Source organism: Schistocerca nitens, chromosome 5 (genome assembly GCF_023898315.1).
Source record: "Schistocerca nitens isolate TAMUIC-IGC-003100 chromosome 5, iqSchNite1.1, whole genome shotgun sequence".
Lineage (NCBI taxonomy): Eukaryota > Metazoa > Arthropoda > Insecta > Orthoptera > Acrididae > Schistocerca > Schistocerca nitens.
This window is the reverse complement of record NC_064618.1, coordinates 519,265,749-519,285,188: the sequence shown is the minus strand read 5'-3', so window position 1 is coordinate 519,285,188 and position 19,440 is coordinate 519,265,749. Positions and strand designations below refer to the sequence as shown.

The 19,440-nt window shown below is 38.4% G+C and overlaps 1 protein-coding gene across 5 annotated transcripts in view; it reads left to right on the top strand.

Moving 5' to 3' along the window:
* Positions 1-19,440, top strand: part of LOC126260180 (laminin subunit gamma-1-like) — a 389,608-nt gene that overhangs the window by 359,122 nt on the left and 11,046 nt on the right. The window lies entirely within an intron of this gene.

The following is a 19,440-nucleotide window of genomic DNA, read 5'->3' as shown; positions in this document are numbered from 1 at the left end:
CCCTCCAATACTAAATTGGTGATCCCTTGATGCTGCAGAACATGTCCTACCACCTGATCCCTTCTTCTAGTCAAGTTGCACCACAAATTTCTCCTCTCCTCAATTCTATTCAGTACCTCCTCATTAGTTAAGTGATCTACCCATTTAATCATCAACATTATTCTGCTGCACCACATTTTGAAAGCTTCTATTCTCTTCTTGTCTAAACTAGTTATCGTCCATGTTTCACATCCATACATGGCTACACTCCATACAAATACTTTCAGAAAAGACTTTCTGACACTTAAATCTGTACTCAATGTTAACAAATTTATCTCCTTCAGAGATGCTTTCCTTGCCATTGCCAGTCTACATTTTATATCCTCTCTACTTCGACCATCATCAGTTATTTTGCTTCCCAAATAGCAAAACTCATCTACACTCCTGGAAATGGAAAAAAGAACACATTGACACCGGTGTGTCAGACCCACCATACTTGCTCCGGACACTGCGAGAGGGCTGTACAAGCAATGATCACACGCACGGCACAGCGGACACACCAGGACCCGCGGTGTTGGCCGTCGAATGGCACTAGCTGCGCAGCATTTGTGTACCGCCGCCGTCAGTGTCAGCCAGTTTGCCGTGGCATACGGAGCTCCATCACAGTCTTTAACACTGGTAGCATGCCGCGACAGTGTGGACGTGAACCGTATGTGCAGTTGACGGACTTTGAGCGAGGGCGTATAGTGGGCATGCGGGAGGCCGGGTGGACGTACCGCCGAATTGCTCAACACGTGGGGCGTGAGGTCTCCACAGTACATCGATGTTGTCGCCAGTGGTCGGCGGAAGGTGCACGTGCCCGTCGACCTGGGACCGGACCGCAGCGACGCACGGATGTACGCCAAGACCGTAGGATCCTACGCAGTGCCGTAGGGGACCGCACCGCCACTTCCCAGCAAATTAGGGACACTGTTGCTCCTGGGGTATCGGCGAGGACCATTCGCAACCGTCTCCATGAAGCTGGGCTACGGTCCCGCACACCGTTAGGCCGTCTTCCGCTCACGCCCCAACATCGTGCAGCCCGCCTCCAGTGGTGTCGCGACAGGCATGAATGGAGGGACGAATGGAGACGTGTCGTCTTCAGCGATGAGAGTCGCTTCTGCCTTGGTGCCAATGATGGTCGTATGCGTGTTTGGCGCCGTGCAGGTGAGCGCCACAATCAGGACTGCATACGACCGAGGCACACAGGGCCAACACCCGGCATCATGGTGTGGGGAGCGATCTCCTACACTGGCCGTACACCACTGGTGATCGTCGAGGGGACACTGAATAGTGCACGGTACATCCAAACCGTCATCGAACCCATCGTTCTACCATTCCTAGACCGGCAAGGGAACTTGCTGTTCCAACAGGACAATGCACGTCCACATGTATCCCGTGCCACCCAACGTGCTCTAGAAGGTGTAAGTCAACTACCCTGGCCAGCAAGATCTCCGGATCTGTCCCCCATTGAGCATGTTTGGGACTGGATGAAGCGTCGTCTCACGTGGTCTGCACGTCCAGCACGAACGCTCGTCCAACTGAGGCGCCAGGTGGAAATGGCATGGCAAGCCATTCCACAGGACTACATCCAGCATCTCTACAATCGTCTCCATGGGAGAATAGCAGCCTGCATTGCTGCGAAAGGTGGATATACACTGTACTAGTGCCAACATTGTGCATGCTCTGTTGCCTGTGTCTATGTGCCTGTGGTTCTGTCAGTGTGATCATGTGATGTATCTGACCCCAGGAATGTGTCAATAAAGTTTCCCCTTCGTGGGACAATGAATTCACGGTGTTCTTATTTCAATTTCCAGGAGTGTATTACACTAAGTGACTCATTTCCTAACCTAATTTCCTCAGCATCACCTGATTTAATTTGACTACATTCCATTATCCTCGTTTTGCTTTTGTTGATGTTAATCTTATATCCTCCTTTCAAGACACTGTCCATTCTGTTCAACTGCTCTTCCAGGTCCTTTACTGTCTCTGACAGAATGACAATATGGTTGGAAAACCTCAAATGTTTTTATTTCTTCTGCATGGATTTTAATTCCTACTCCAAATTTTCCTTTTATTTCCTTTACTGCTTGCTCATTATACAGACTGAATAACATTGAGGATAGGCTACAACCCCATCTCACTCCCTTCCCAACCACTGCTTACCTTTCATGCCCCTCGACTCTTAGAACTGTGCGGTCTGGTTTCTGTACACGTTGTAAATAGCCTTTCGCTCTCTTTATTTGACCCCTGCCACCTTCAGAATCTGAAAGATAATATTCCTGTCAATATTATCAAAAGCCTTCTCTAAGTCTACAAATGCTAGAAATGTAGGTTCACCTTTCCTTAATCTATCTTCTGAGGTAAGTTGTAGGTGCAGTATTGCTTCACATGTTCCAACATTTCTACGGAATCCAAACTGGTCCTTTCCAAGGTTGGCTTCTACCAGTTTTTCCATTCGTCTGTAAAGAATTCGTGTAAGTATTTTGCATCCATAACTTATTAAACTGATAGTTCAGTAATTTTCACACCTTTCAACACCTGCTTTCTTTGGGATTGGAATTATTACATTCTTCTTGAAGTCTGAGGGTATTTTTTCTGTCTCATACATCTTTCTCACCAGATGGAAGGGTTTTGTCAGGGCTGGCTCTCCCACGGCTATCAGTAGTTCTAATGGAATGTTGTTTACTCCTGGGGCCTTGTTTTGACTTAGGTCTTTCAGTGCTGTGTCAAATTTTTCACGCAGTATCATATGTCCTATTTCATCTTCATCTATGCCGTCTTCCATTTCCATAATACCGCCCTCAAGTACATTGCCCTTGTATAGACATTCTATATACTCCTTCCAACTTCCTGCTTTCCATTCTTTGCTTAGAGCTGGTTTTCCATCTGAGCCCTTGGTATTCATACAAGTGGTTCTCATTTCACAGAGGTCTCTTTAATTTTCTTGTAGGCAGTATCTGTCTTACCCCAAGTGATATATGCCTCTACATCCTTACATTAGCTCACTAACCATCTCTGCTTACCCATTTTGCACTTCCTGTTGATCTCATTTTTTAGGCATTCGTATACCTTTTTGCCTACTTCATTTTTATGTTTTCTCCTTTCATCAGTCAAGTTCAATATCTCTTCTGTTACTCAAGGATTTCTACTAGCCCTCAATTTTTTACATATTGTTGCCTTAACTATTTCATCTCTTAAAGCTATCCATTCTTCTTCTACTGCATTTCTTTCCCCCATTCTTGTCAGTCTTTTTCTAAAACTCTCTCAACCTCTGGTTCTTTCAGTTTATCCAGATCCCATCTCCTTAAATCCCCACCCTTTTGCAGTTTCTTCAGTTTTAGTCTACAGTTCATAACCAATGGACTGTTTTCAGAGTCCTCTTTTATTCCTTACCCCCATTCCATATTCACCTACAACTTTTCCTTCTCTTCCTTTTCCTACTATCAAATTCCAGTCCCCCATGACTATTAAATTTTCGTCTCCCTTCACTATCTGAATAATTTTTTTAGACTCATTATATGTTTCTGATGAAGAGAAATTTGTTAACATCGAGTGTAGATTTAAGTGTCAGGAAGTCATTTCTTAAAGCCATGTCTGGAAGTGAAACTTGGACGATAAATAGTTTAGACAAGAAGAGAATAGAAGCTTTGAAATGTGGTGGTACAGAAGAATGCTGAATATTAGATGGGTAGATCACATAACTAATGAGGAGGTATTGAACAGAATTGAGGAGAAGAGAAATTTGTGGCGCAACATGTTTTGCAACTTGACTAGAAGAAGGGATCGGTTGGTAGGACACGATCTGAGACATCAAGGGATCACCAATTTAGTATTGGAGGGCAGCAAGGAGGGTAAAAAATGTAGAGGGAGACCAAGAGATGGATACACTAAGCAGATTAAGTAGGCTGTTGGTTGCAGTAGGTACTGGGAGGTGAAGAAGCTTGCACAAGATAGAATAGCATGAAGAGCTGTATCAAACCACTCTCTGAGCTGAAGATCACAACAACAACAATGAAGACCACAACAACAACAACAACAACAACACAAACAACACATTTCTTCAGTCTCTTCGTCATCTGTGGAGCTAGTTGGCATATATACTTGTACTACTGAGGTAGGCATGAGCTTTGTGTCTATGTTGGCTACAATAATGCATTCACTATGGTGTTTGTAGTAGCTTACTCTCACTCCTACTTTTTTATTCATTAATAAACCTACTCCTGTGTTATCCCTACAGTGGAATCCATCTAATCCATCACCTTCAGGTCGAGGACCATGTTTGGAATGAAAAAAAGGTTGGATTATCCGAAAAATCTAATATTTATTGCAAAACATATAAAAGACATTTAGTACAAATAATTAAACAATTTAAGAACTAAATGACATCTACAGTAATATAAAAAGATGCTTTTTACACAGTGTTAAACAATATATTAACTAAAAAAGTCTACACACACTATAATATGTACTGGTTTTGAAAGGAAAAACAACAAACAAATTACAGTTCTGTACTATACTTAATAACATATAAATGATGTATACTGTAAACTAAAAACTGTTGATATCGCTGTATATAAAAAAGAATTTTTTACAAAGAAATAAACTACTGCATGTACAAACTAAGAAATGATTATACTGTGTGCACTGTTTCTACAGTAAAAACGAAAACAAATTACTTGACAAAAAAGTCAGTGATACATCTTTGTTTAGCAGATGTTATTCTAGATTTAGCTGCAGTGTCCCTCCATTTTTTTATCCACAAAACGTCCATTGGAGTTGAAGTGGAATTCTGCTTGATGTAATGAAGGGCGACGTTAAAAGCGTTTTTTGCATCATTGTGTGAAATCCGGGTGTGGGGGTTTGTCTTCATGGTCCGAGTCCTCATTCGCAGTTTCCTGGCTAACAGCAGCAACAATCTGGTCATCACTGAGCTCTTCAAAAGTGTCACAGTCTTTGTCACATTCGTTGATCCACTCTTCAACTTCATTGGCAAGGGCGTTCAGCTCCAGAGGTTGTAGATCTTTAACGATTTCCAGTGCGTTGTTGTTTTGCTCATCTTTGGTATGCTCATTTTCAGTCATAACTTGTGGCCAAAGCTTACGTCATGATTTTCACAATATGTCAGGTTTGAGTTCATCCCATGCTGCAGCGATGGTGTAGATAGCATTTTTGATGTTCAGGGATCATTGCCTCAAATAAGTTATGACCTCCTTCAGGTTTTTCCAAGATTGAGCTGATATACTTTCTGGGATACTGCCTTTTTAACCATTTGATAATGCCCTGATCGATTGGTTGGATTATTGAGGTCACATTAGGAGGCAGAAAGAGAGCTTTTATGTCCCCTTTCCTCAGATAGATGTGATGGTGCGTTATCCAACAGCAGTAGAGCACTAACAGGCAGATTTTTTTGCTTCAAGTATTTTTCGACCAATGGCACAAACTCATCAAAAAACCAGGATTTAAAAAGATTGCAGTCCATCCACAAAGATTTTTCATTGCGGTAATAAACTGGCAAGGAAGATAAGTTTATATTTTGCAATGCCCTTGGCTTCTTAGATTTGCCAATGACGAGCAAGGGGAGCTTGTGGGTACCATCTGCATTGCTACAAGGAATGACTGCTATTCTATCTTTTATAAGTTTCGTTCCTACCACAGATTCATTTGAAGCTGCGAGCATTTTTGTTGACAACATTTTAAAGTTCAGCTCTGTCTTATCGATGTTATACACTTGGCAGGGCAACAGTTCATTTTCTTCTACAATTTCTTGAAACTTAACAGAAAACTCCTTAACAGCTGCGGCATTGGCAGATAGTTTTTCACTGGAAATAGAAACAAATCATACACTATGACGAGTTTTCCCGCAATCAACCCAGCCTTCACTGGCAGCAAATTTACTTTCGGCTTCCAGTTTTTGGTCCAAAACTATCGCTTTTTCTTTGAGAAATGGCCTGGATATTGGAGTTCCTTTCCTTCTTTCTTGACGAAACCACATCCACAATGCGATATCAAGCAGTTCAAGTTTAGGCTTTTGTAATGTTTTGCAATTATTCAGAGTGTTTCACCATCAATCATAACCATATAGGATTCAATGTCTTTCCGATCCTTCCCCCAATCCTTAGTTGTTGTAACACCTATTTTCAGTTCCTTTGCAATTTTTTGGAGTGATTCTTCTTCGTCCAGTCTTTGTAGCACAGCTAATTTTTCATTTAGTGAAAGAGTTACGTGTTTACGTTTGAATCCAGACATGTTGAAAAACAGATAACTGTACACACAATGAATCTACAGTAATAAGTACTGTAGAGAATACGGAATAAAGCAAACAATGATGTTTTTGAATTCCAACAAAGGATAAAACTGCACAATAACGTACAGTATAACAATATGCACAGCGATAGACACCGCAAAAATCGCCCGACAGGCATCCAGTCAGTGAGAAGTCGGCACAGGCTCGCAAATCTGAGCATGGTCGGACTAACCAGAGTGACGGACCATCCAAGGTCAGATTAGACGGGTTCTACTGTATTTGATTTTGTATTTCTAACTCTGTATTCATCTGACCAGAAATCTTGTTTCTTCTGCCACTGAACTTCACTAATTCCCACTATATCTAACTTTAACCTATCCATTTCCCTTTTTAAATTTTCTAACCTACCTACCCAATTAAGTGATCTGACATTACATGCTCCAATCCATAGAATGCCAGTTTTCTTTCTCCTGATAACAATGTCCTCCTGAGTAGTCCCTGCCCAGAGATCTGAATGGGTGGCTATTTTACCTCTGGAATATTTTACGCAAGGGGATGCCATCATCATTTAACCATACAGTAAAAATGCATGCCCTCAGGAAAAATTATGGCTGTAGTTTCCCCTTGCTTTCAGCTGTTGGCAATACCAGGACAGCAAGGTTGTTTTGCTAAATATTACAAGACCAGATCAGTCAAGCATCCATACTGTTGCCCCTGCAACTACTGAAAAGGCTGCTGTCCATCTTTAGGAACCACAAGTTTGTCTGGCCTCTCAACAGACAACCCTCCGTTGTGGTTGCACCTACGGTACAGCTATCTATATCGCTGAGGCACACAAGCCTCCACACCAGTGGCAAGGTCCATGGTTCATTGGGAGCAGGGGGGGTGTTATATTTTGTGTAGTAATTTTCTTCAGTGTGATAGGGTCTGCAGTTTTGGTGAATTTTTTGAATGATTTCGTGATGCCTTCAGCTACTGTTCTCTTTATTTCTTGTACAGTTGTACAATTTTGGCCTTAGGCCACTTTCAATCATCTAAAACGAAAGCATTATACATTGGATGCACTAGTGACACTTGTGGTATTGATATAGGAACAAGTCACATCTTTAGGTATACTGCACACATTGTAATTTACTGTATGGATGGTTCTTTAGTAGTAAATTATGCCATGTATATCCTTACTCCTGTGACTGCATGTTATGCTTATAAAATAATTTAGAGAGCTTTTACACTATTTTAGGAGCAAGTGACTTTCAATCAGTTGTTGCAAAGCTCTTGTATATAAGGTCCATGCTTTAACATACTTAACACTAGGAAGATTATAATTATTTTACAGAAATTTGTTAATTAACTTGCATATACTTTTTCTTCTCAATTATACTTAATTATCATTCATCATTGGTGTAAATATGACTGTATGTAATTTCTTTAAAATAACTTGTAAATATTTGTACCCTTACTGTGGGAGCACGTCACTTTTGAATAGTTGTTACAAAGATCTTATATATAAAATTGATCACAGTAGTCTAATGAAACAGTACTGAAAACTATGAGAGTCTGAGTAACAACTGCTTTATGTTTGTGTGATGTTTCAAATTACAGTCATATTTATTAATGAGTGTAGTGATAATTTTACATTCTATGGTTTTGTAATGCTTTGTCGTAGCACTGGTAAAAAGTTGTCTAGGAATTTCCCATTTTGCAGGTCTGTTTGCCCATTTAAAATTCTGTCTGACTAATCTTTTAGATGGTTGTAAATTTCAGTTTCTTTCATTATATCCTTTGTTTTTCCTTTCTGTAACTTATCTAATATTTGAAGTAGGTATTTTGTAGTTATGTCTTTTAAGTGTACAGAAAATATAGATGGGCTATTGTATGCGTTCTTTAAATTGTGTGCTAGCTTTCCTTTCTGTTTCTCCAATATAAAATTTTGAGCATTCTTCACAGTTAATTTTGTAGAGTCCTGATTGTGAAAAGTCTCTAATTTCCATGGTATCAATAATCATTGTAGATTGTTAGTGGCTTCTGTAGCTGGTGTATAATTTTGTATTCTTGAAACATTGTATAATTTTGTTGGAATAATATCCAGGTGTGGCCATACAAGTTAGTTTGTGTCTCTGGTTAAAGTTATTTCATCTATGGGATTGGCAAGTGTTTGATTGGTTGTAGTATTGTGTTGTGTTATATCATCAACTGTAAACTTAATGTTTGTTTTGCAGAAACTTTGTCCACAGTACCATCATTCACAGCCAGCAGTTCACTAAATTCATATATTTACATGAAAAAAGTATCTTTTTAAGAAGTTTCAGACACTTGCAAGGTTTTTTGTAAATTACAGATATTTTGTATAATCTATTTTATAATAGATCAGCATTTGCAATTTACAGTTGCTGTAAATAAGTAATGTATCATGTTGCACTACTTCTCTTTTCTTTAATATGAGTGTATATTGTCAGCATTTATGGTAAATTAATGCTACTGCCAAATTTTCTTGGTGTCTGTAACCTGAAAAGTGTCAGAGAAAAAGTAAAACGTGTGCCAAGTTTTCTGTTGCCATAGGTATCTTGTTTTTTTAGCTGTGAATCACTTTAGTTCCAAAAAGCTCCTGATAATACTTGTAGCATATCAGGCTCATAAATTAAATGAGAACTGGCAAGCCTAGTATAAAGTTATTAAATTACTGTTCTGTAAAATATTTTACCAGGCATAATGCAGCCCCACCATGTGTACTGTTCTCAGGCAGGAGATGCGTTGGCTGCTACTTGTAAGCAGCTGGCAATTGCCCTGACTGCTGTCAAGGAATTAGAAGCTGTTGCAAATGGATGTGTTGGAAGGGCTATGGGGAGTTGTGTACCAGAGATACCTAGTTCTGTACCAGTGATACATCAAGTACTATCCTCTCCTGTGGATACTGTCTCTCGTGCAGGAAACACAGGACCCATCATTACTTGTCCACTTGGCAGTGAGTGGCATGTCAGTGATAGGTCTAGGAATCCCCTGCAGTTGAGACAAGATTCAGGAAGAACTTAGACTGTTGCACCCATCCACCTGACCCTTAGGTTTGAGGTGCTGTCTTCCACTGAAACTGAAACTGAGCCAGTGAGACTTTATTTACTTGTTGGGAAATCTACTGTGTCCTGAGTCAACAGGCAGTGAATGCAAATGGATAGGGATTTGTCAATCATCAGCAATTCAAACATAAGGCGAGCAATGGTACCCCTTAAAGAAATTGCAGCAAGGAAGCAGAAGGAACACCAAGTGCACTCGAGAGTATTTGCCTGGGGGCCTCATTCAGCATGTTGAAGAGGCTATTCTGGCAGCCATTAAGGTAACAAGGTGCAGCCAACTGCAGACTGTGGTGCATTATGATACAAATGATGCATTTGGGCTCTGAGCTCATACTTGGATCATTCCAGATTCCAGGGCTGAAAAAACAAATAAATGTTCCCCATTGCCCCATAATACTGTACTCCTCCCCTCATCTCAACGATTTTTTGTGTGTGGGCCTGAAGAAAAAGAAGGGACAACATTAGGTAGTGTCAGGTGTCTCCTCTCTCCTGTCCCAAGGCAGACTCCAATGGATTCTCAGTCAGGTAACAGCACTAATAGAAAAAAAAAGCAAGAGGAAGGCATCTCTTTCTTTCATCAAAACATAAGGGGTCTCTTAAACAAAACAGACCAACTCCTTATTAACATTAGTGAAAAGGATAGTATAAATAATGCCCAGATTTTGTGCTTAACTGAACACCATGTTACCGATAAATGTGCCTTGCCATCTATAGTAAGTTATACTTTAGTAACATACTACTGTAGGGAAAATAAAGATAAAGGTGGAGTAGCAATTTATGTTAAGGATAGTGTAGCATACAAAGCTTTAGATATTAAGAAATATTGTGTGGAACAACAATTTGAGGCATGTGCCACAGAAATAACAACTAAATTCTACCCAATAATAGTGTTGGCTGTCTACAGGGCTCCTTCAGGTGACATAAAAACTTTTCTGCATTCAATGGAACTCCTACTGTCATGGTTACTTTCTAAAGCGAAGGATATTGTAGTATTAGGTGACTGCAATATAAACTTTTTGACTGAAAATAAGAATAAAATAGACTTTGAGATTGTGATGACCTTACACAATCTGACATCAGTAATAAACTTTCCAACAAGAATTACATCCGAGTGCCAAACTATGATAGACAACATTTTTTTAGATGTAAATAGACATCAGAATTATATTGTCAAGCAGGTTATAAGTGGGCTTTCAGATCATGATGGACAAATTCTCACTATTTATGATGTTAATCTGTTCAAAAAAGAATTTCCTCGATGGAAATTCATAAGAGTAATTAATGAAGAGGCGAAAGGAGCTTTCATCCACAGGTTGCAGCAAATTGATTGGTCTTTAGTGTATAGCCATGATGATGTTGATACCAAATTTAACTGTTTTATAAATGAATTCTGTGCTCTTTTTGAAGAAATATTTCCCAAGAAATGGGTCAGAAACAGGGCTTCCAATTCTGTAAGCAAGCCTTGGATTACAAAAGGTATAAAACAGTCATGTAAAACCAAAAGGGAAACTTATGCTGCATTAGATTCTGTAAAGATGTAGAAAAATGGAAACACTATAGAAAATACTGTAAAATTTTGAAGAAACTAATACAGAAATCTAAAGCCCTTTATTATGAGAAGAAAATAGATAATTCTAATAATAAAATAAAAGCAATTTGGAGCATTGTAAAAAAAGAAACAGGAAGAGATACGATAAGTAAAGAAGATATAAATAATATCAGATATGAAGGTATCCTAGTTGATAACCCCAAAACGGTGGCTGAGATTTTTAATAAACACTTCCTATCAGTAACCCAACAGATTGGTTGCAAGCCCGATGTTGACGAAGCTGTAACTCTTTGTCAAACCGTATATTCAAACACAATTTCAGAAATGCACCTTAATCCTGTTACTGTAGAAGAAATTCAAAAAATCATCTTGTCTCTAAAAAGAACAAATTCTGCAGGGGTCGATAATATATCTAGTAATTTATTGAAATATTCTTGTGTGTGGATAAAGGACATTCTCTGTCATATTTTCAATGCTTCCATTCAGAAAGGTGTTGTTCCCAGTAGACTTAAGTATGCCATTGTGAAGCCCCTGTACAAAAAGGGTGATAAAGCTGAACTAACTAACTATCGACCTATCTCTTTGCTGACAGCTTTCTCCAAAATTCTAGAAAAGCTAATACATGTAAGAATTACTGATCATCTCATGAAGAACGAAGTTCTCAGTAAGAGCCAGTTTGGCTTTCAAAAGAGCCGTTCAACAGAAGATGCAATCTACGCACTCTCAAATGAAGTCCTAGAAACTCTTAATGAAAAAATGCTAGCACTTGGTGTCTTCTGTGATTTATCCAAAGCGTTTGACTGTGTTGATCACCAGATTCTCTTGCAAAAAGCAAAATTAGTAGGAATAAGTGGGGTTGCAGGCAATTGGCTACAGTCGTACCTCCAAGACAGAAAACAAAAAGTTGTGTTGAATAGCTCGGGTGGAGTAAGTGACACTTCCTCAGATTCTGAATGGAGTTCCATTACATGTGGAGTGCCCCAGGGCTCAATTCTTGGGCCACTATTATTCCTGATTTTTATAAATGATCTACCATCATGTACAAGCCTGCCGTGTAAATTTACATTATTTGCTGACGATACCACAATTTTTATGAGCAGTAGAACAGACAACAATCTTGAGGAACTCATTAATCACATACTCTCAGATATGGTTAATTGGTTCAAGGTGAATGGTCTCTCATTAAACTCCAGTAAGACCAGCTTTATTCAATTCTGTACAAAAACAGAAAAAGAGAGAGAGATAAGTGTGACATGTGGTAATCAACCAATAGTTAGAATGGAAACAACAAAATTTCTTGGAGTGCACATTGACAAGAAAATGAACTGGTCTTCACATATTATTGATCTCTGTAAGAGGCTTAGCTCTGCTACCTATGCTTTACGGGTTGTCACTTCATGTGTTGAACCTAACACTGCAAAAGTGGCATATTATGGCTATTTTCACTGTCTCATTGAGTACGGAATTATTTTTTGGGGCAACCAGCCATTAGCAAGGAAAGTGTTCATTGCACAGAAGCGAGCTTTAAGAATTATATGTGGATTGCGCCCAAGAGACTCTTGTAGAAATAGTTTTCGTAATCTTAAAATATACACAGCTACATGCCAATATATTTTTTCTCTCATGTGTTTTGTCTGTAAAAATATAGATATATTTCAACCAAACAGTAATTATCATGAGCATAACACACGGAGGAAGAATGACATACACAGTGAACTCAGAAATTTGAGCTTGGCACAAAAGGGTGTCCACTACACTGGAGCAAAACTCTTCAATGCTCTTCCTCCCGAAATAAAGACAAAGATTCATAACAATAGTGAGTTTAAGAAAGCTCTAAAAATATTTTTGCTAGAAAAAGCTTTTTACAGTCTAGATGAATTTTTAACTAAATAAATTGTAATATTTTAATATTATATAATACAAGTTGACATAATGCCACTATGATTTTTATTTAACCTGAGCTCTGTAACTGTGTGTGCTCCTTATCTGTTCTCTGTAGTGTCTTAATGATTCTAAGAAAATATGTATTTTCTTTTTTTGTATTGCTGCCCAAAGAATTTACTGTATAAATTTTTATATAATTATGTACTCATATTTCTTTATATGCTATTAGATTAGCAGATTGTAATTGTAAAAAACTGACTCGTTCCACGTCCTTGTGTATCCAACACAGTTGGACCTACGGAACACGAAATAAATCAAATCAAATCAAATCAAATCAAATAGCAGAGAAGGCTGAGATTACTGGCTCTGCTCATGGAGTTCCAATGAAGCTCACAATCAGCAACATTTTCCCCAGAACTTATCATGATGCTCAGTTTCTTAACTGAGTGGAAGGCCTGAACCAGAGGCAGCAAATGTTCTGTTACAAGCTAGGCTGTGACTTTCTAGAACTATGCCATAGGATTGAGAGTTGCAGGGTCCCCCCAAATGAGTCAGGTGTGCACTACATATCAGAGGCAGCTACCCAAGTAGATTAGGTGACTCTCCATCAAATCCAGATGACAATAGCCGTAAGAAACTGAGAAGTGTCAGTTGAAGATCCAGAGAAAGGCCCCTCACAAATGAGAGTATTAAAATCCTAGTGGTTAACTGCCAAAGCATTTGCAACAGAGTGCCAGAGTTTGAAGCACTCCTAAAAAGCACTGAAGCTCACATAATACTAGGCACGGAAAGCTGGTTAAAACCTGAAGTTGACAGTAGTGAGAACTTTGGGAAAGATTTAAGCATGTACCAAAAGGATTAGGAAATGGGGGTGGTGTATTTGTTGCAGTAGACAGGATACTGAAATCTACCAAGATAGAAATTGAAGCTGCATATGAGATTATCTGGGCAAGAATCAGTAACAAGGATGAGCATAAAATTAAAATAAGGTCCTCTATTGACCACCTGACTCACCTCCTGATGTAATCAAAAACTCTTTTAAACCTCAGTTTGCTCATTCATAAGTTCCCTAATCATACTGCAATCATCCAACCATCAATTGGGATAATTATAGTTTTACTAGTGGTGGATGTGACAAGATGCCCTGTGAAACATTACCAAATGCCTTCTCTGAAAACTACCTAGAACAGATAGTTTGGAACCCACTCATGATGGAAATATATTTGACCTAACGGCAACAAACAGATCTGATCGCTTTGAGGTTGAAACTGGTATCAGTGACCATGACACAGTAACAGCAAAAATGAATACTGAAGTGCAACTAAAACTAGTAGGAAGATTTACATGTTCAACAAACTAGACAAAGGAGCAGTAGTGTCATATGTCAGTGAGGAATCTGAAACTTTTAGTTAAGGAGTGGAGCATGTATAAGAGCTGTGGCTCAATTTTAAAAGAATAGTTGACCATGCAGTGGATATATACATACCCAGAAGAACAGTTCATGATAAGAGAGATCCTCCACAGTATACATTCACTGTAAAGAAACTTCTAAAGAAACAGAGACTACTACATAATAGCTATAAAACAAAGCATAGAGCTATAAATAGAGAGATGCTGAACGAAACATGTTTGGCAGTCAAGAGAGCAATGTGGGAAGTCAGAATATTGTTGAAAGATCTTTCACAAAACCCAAAGAAATTCTGATCATATGTAAAGGCTGTTAGTGGTACCAAAGTTAGTGTCCAGTCACTCATGGACAAGACAGGAGTAGAAATTGAGATTAAAAAAGAAAAAGCAGAAGTGCTAACTCTGTTTTCAAATGTTCCTTTACAAAGGAAAACCCAGGAGTATTGCCCCAATTTATTCCTTGTACCACTGAAATGATGAATGAAAAAAGTGTTAGTGCCAGTGGCATTGTGAAACAGCTGAAATCAATAAAACTGAACAAAGCCCCAGGGCCTGATGAAATCCCAATCAGATTCTATACTGCATTTGTGGTGGAGTTAGCCCACCTTCTAACTATGATCTATCAGCATGTTATCTTGGATGGAGAGCTATTGACAGATGTAGAAATAGCTTAAAATGTACCCCAGGAAGTGAGTTGAGTCCCATGCTGTTCATGTTGAACATTAATGACCTTGCAGATAGTGCTGATAGTGACCTCAGACTTTTTGAAAATGATGCAGTGATCTAGAGTGAAGTACAGTCTGCACAAAACTGCACAAATATTCAGTCTAACATGGGTAAGCTTTTAAAGTGATGCAAAGGCTAGAAACTCAATTTAAATGCTAAGAAATGTAAAACTGTGCACTTCACAAAAAATAATAAATAAATAAATAAGAAATATCATAATATCCTATGAATATAAAATCAGAGAGTCTCAGTTGGAATTGGTAAATTCATACATTTACCAGGGTGTAGCACTGGAATATGAAACAGAATGATTATACAGGCTCAGCTGTGGGTAAAGCAGGTAGCAGGCTTCGGCTTCTTGGTAGAATACTAGGGAAATGCAATTAGTCTACAAAGGAGATTGCTTACAAATCACTCATGTGACCCACGCTAGAATATTGCTGAAGTGTTTGGGACCCATACTAAGTGGGACTAACAGTGGGTATTGAATGTATACAGAGAAAGCCCGCAAAATGGGTTCCATATTTGTTTGACCCATAGGAGAGTGTCACAGACATGTTGAAAAACTGAACTGGCAGACTCTTGAAGATACATGGAAACTATCCCAGGAAAGTGTACTAACAAACTTTCAAGAACTGATTTTAAATAATGACCCTAGGAATACACTACAACCTCCTACATATTGCTCCCATAGGGATAATAGGACAAAATTAGATTAATTATGTCATGCACAGAGGCATGTAAACTACCACTCTTCCTGTGCTCCATATTGGAATGGAACAGGAAAATGCCCAAATGACTGTACAATGGGATCTATCTCTGTTATGCACTTCACAGGGTTCACAGAGTATGGCTGTAGAGCCGCCAGTAGAGTTCCATACAGATATGACCCTTCAATTAATGGTTTTTAAATTGAGCTTATGTGAATTAAAGCGTTGAAGGACCTAACAGTAGAATTTTATGCAGATCTGATCTCCAGTTAGTGGTGTTTGATGTGAGCTATTGTGGATTAAAGCATTGCAGGAAAACATAGTATCTGCAACTATTACAAGAGTGAAAAAAACTTAATTGTATGTAGAAATGAACTGAATAAAACAATGAGACTGAGAAACAATTCAGTATCAAAAAGAAAAATGAGAACTAAAATTGAAGGCAGAATTACTGACCAGTACTTCACTTCAGGTGTCAAAATTTTTAATACTGCCAGGAAGAAAGGTGGGTCCCCACCTTCCTGCAATCTGAAGGACTTATCATTTCTTTTTACCTTCCACCAACCTTCCTTCTCTTCTTCCCAAGAAATCTAGGCTAGCATTGTGGACTTTTGTATGTGTCTGTCGGCAGCACAAAAAGTTTTGCCTTGTGAAAGTGAATCCAAGAGAAAAAAGCTCTCTTTTTTGTTTCAAATCTTTCTAAACAACTGAGGCAGCAAACTGCAATATCTGCCATGTTACTATATTAATATTTAAAGAAAAATGAGGAAAATATGTAACTTCTATAGTATTATACTTACAAAAGTTCAAATTCATTGAACTAATTTCCGTTTGTAATCCGTATAAGCATCGAGAATATTCAAAGATCTGAAGCCATTGTTGCCAAGAATTTTGTGTAATTTATTTTCACATTGGCAGTTTTGAAACTCAATTTGAATAGAACCATGAAAAAAGTGTTGTAGCACTTTTTTTAGCAATCAAACCTCTCATAATCAATAATATAATGTTTTAGTCTATCCCTTGAATCAACAATGTGAAAATACGAGTATAAGTGGTTATACAAGTTTAGCTAAAGTTAGTTAAGTTAATGGTCATTGCTTTTTACACAAAATCAATGTTGTGGTTCTCTTCTGCAGGTCTTTGTTCAGACATTTTGTCATCCCTTCTGTATTCACATTTTAAATCACTTTGTTGTTTTCATTTACGAGCTTATGGTAATGCAGATAAGTATCATTTGGCCAGTGTGCACCCAAATGGTCACCAATAGTTTTTGAACATTAACCACCATTGCCTCTGCAACAGGAATGCCAGTTGGCATTCGATTTGGGTGCATAGTTTTGCATTTATTTAAGATATGGTTGTCAAGCTCCTATCCTTACTTCACCTGTACTACAGTCTGTTGCAGTTCCTGTGCTCTCTATCTTGGGTGACAACACACTCAGTACTCACAACTACAGCTCACAAAATACAGGTTGTCCTTGATCTAAAACCCTAGAAACAAGGCAGTGTGGATGGGAAGCATTATGATTGGTGCATAGACATTGTAGGAAAGGGGAAAAATGAAATAGTTCTGTTCACATTGTAGAATTTAAAACTCACTGGTATATTCAAAGGCTTCTGTTACAGTAAATGGTTGAATTATGCAAGATTACTTTTCAGCACATGGTAGAATTTGATATTGATAACAGGATCGCAAACATAATTCAGTATGACCAAAATTGTCACGAGGCAGGTTTTAAAACTCACCACATCAATTGTGCTACAAACTAGATCAACAGACTTTGTGTTTTCTTTGCAGGGAAAATTGTGGCTGAAATAAAAGGATAAATTTATGACACTGCATTGCTTCTGAAAGTTCCTGCCCAACTTTGAGGTTGTAAACATTTGGAAATCATTGCTTTGTCTCTTAATAATTATATTGAGTAATTCAGCCAACTGTTTGATTTAGATTTAACAAAAACAATGTATTGATTTTAAGCAAACAGTAAGAATCTTGCACAGTCTTAGAAACCACATAAAATGCACTTTGACAGTTGGTATCTTTACTTCACAGAAACCACATAAAATGCACTTTGACAGTTGGTATCTTTGCTTCACACCATCTATCAGCCTTGATGATCTTTAACCAGCTCGATATAATTTACATCATTTAACTTTTTCCCCCATTCTATCTTTCAGCCCAAGGAGTTACAGCAGTTTTATGCCATTACCTACCTGATGCCGTCCAATAATAAAAAATTTTAAAAAAATCTTAAGCCTCAGAAAGGATTTAACCACAGCAAGTCAAGCAATGCATAATGAAATGTTGTACAAGCTAATACATAGAATATGTTTGCCACTACCAGTTGTTTTTTTACTCTTTGATGATTTTCACAACCAGTTTTGTAATAACTATGAAATGTGCCTCTGTGATACAATTTGTGAAAAAATTTTCACAGTGATTTTCCATCCTTGTCATAATCTAATAGTTGAGCTTTGTAATTGATCCCAATTATGTTTAACAAACTTTTAGAAAAAATAAGACACAATATTGAGAGTCAACAACATTACAAAAGTTATTAAGAATATATGTACCTTACAGTAACCCATTTGTCATAGGTTGCCTGATCTGCTAGCCACTGGAGTGACAGTTATCTTATTGTAAAACTAGTTTTTCCCAGTTTATATTGTTCAAATAACTTACGGGAATGCAGACATGTGACATCTTTGACAACAACTGATATTCCGATAGGTGAACATCCTATCATTTTCAAGGCATAAATCAAAGAAGGGAAATGTAAACCTTCAGTAGGCGGGACTATGCTGACTAAAAACCATAATACAGCATACACAAAAAAGACAACACACATGATGTAAGCAACTAGCACCACCATACAGCTAAAGATGACTGTCATCAAAGTTATCAGTAGTGAACATTAATTACCAGTGGGTGAGCAGGAACTGTGGAATTAACGCTTTCTTTCTGTTGTTTGACCAGTGAGAAAGCTGGATTCCGAGCAGAATTTAAATAAAAATGCCTGTCTCTATAAGGTCAGTTCCTCATCTAATCACTACATTTACATCTACATCTACATCCATACTCCACAAGCAACCTGACGGTGTGTGGCGGAGGGTACTTTGAGTACCTCTATCGGTTCTCCCTTCTATTCCAGTCTCGTATTGTTCGTGGAAAGAAAGATTGTCGGTATGCCTCTGTGTGGGCTATAATCTCTCTTATTTTATTCTCATGGTCTTTTCGTGAGATATATGTAGGAGGGAGCAATATACTGCTTGACTCCTCGGTGAAGGTATGTTCTCGAAACTTCAACAAAAGCCCATACTGAGCTACTGAGTGTCTCCCCTGCAGAGTCTTCCACTGGAGTTTATCTATCATCTCCGTAATGCTTTCGCGATTACTAAATGATCCTGTAATGAAGTGCACTGCTCTCCATTGGATCTTCTCTATCTCTTCTATCAACCGTATCTGGTACGGATCCCACACTGCTGAGCAGTATTCAAGCAGTGGGCGAACAAGCGTACTGTAACCTACTTCTTTTGTTTTTGGATTGCATTTCCTTAGGATTCTTCCAATGAATCTCAGTCTGGCTTCTGCTTTATCGGCGATCAACTTAATATGATCATTCCATTTTAAATCACTCCTAATGCCTACTCCCAGATAATTTATGGAATTAACTGCTTCCAGTTGCTAACCTGCTATATTGTAGCTAAATGATAAGGGATCTTTCTTTCTATGTGTTTGCAGCACATTACACTTGTCTACATTCAGATTCAATTGCCTTTCCCTGCATCATGCATCAATTTGCTGCAGATCCTCCTGCATTTCAGTACAAT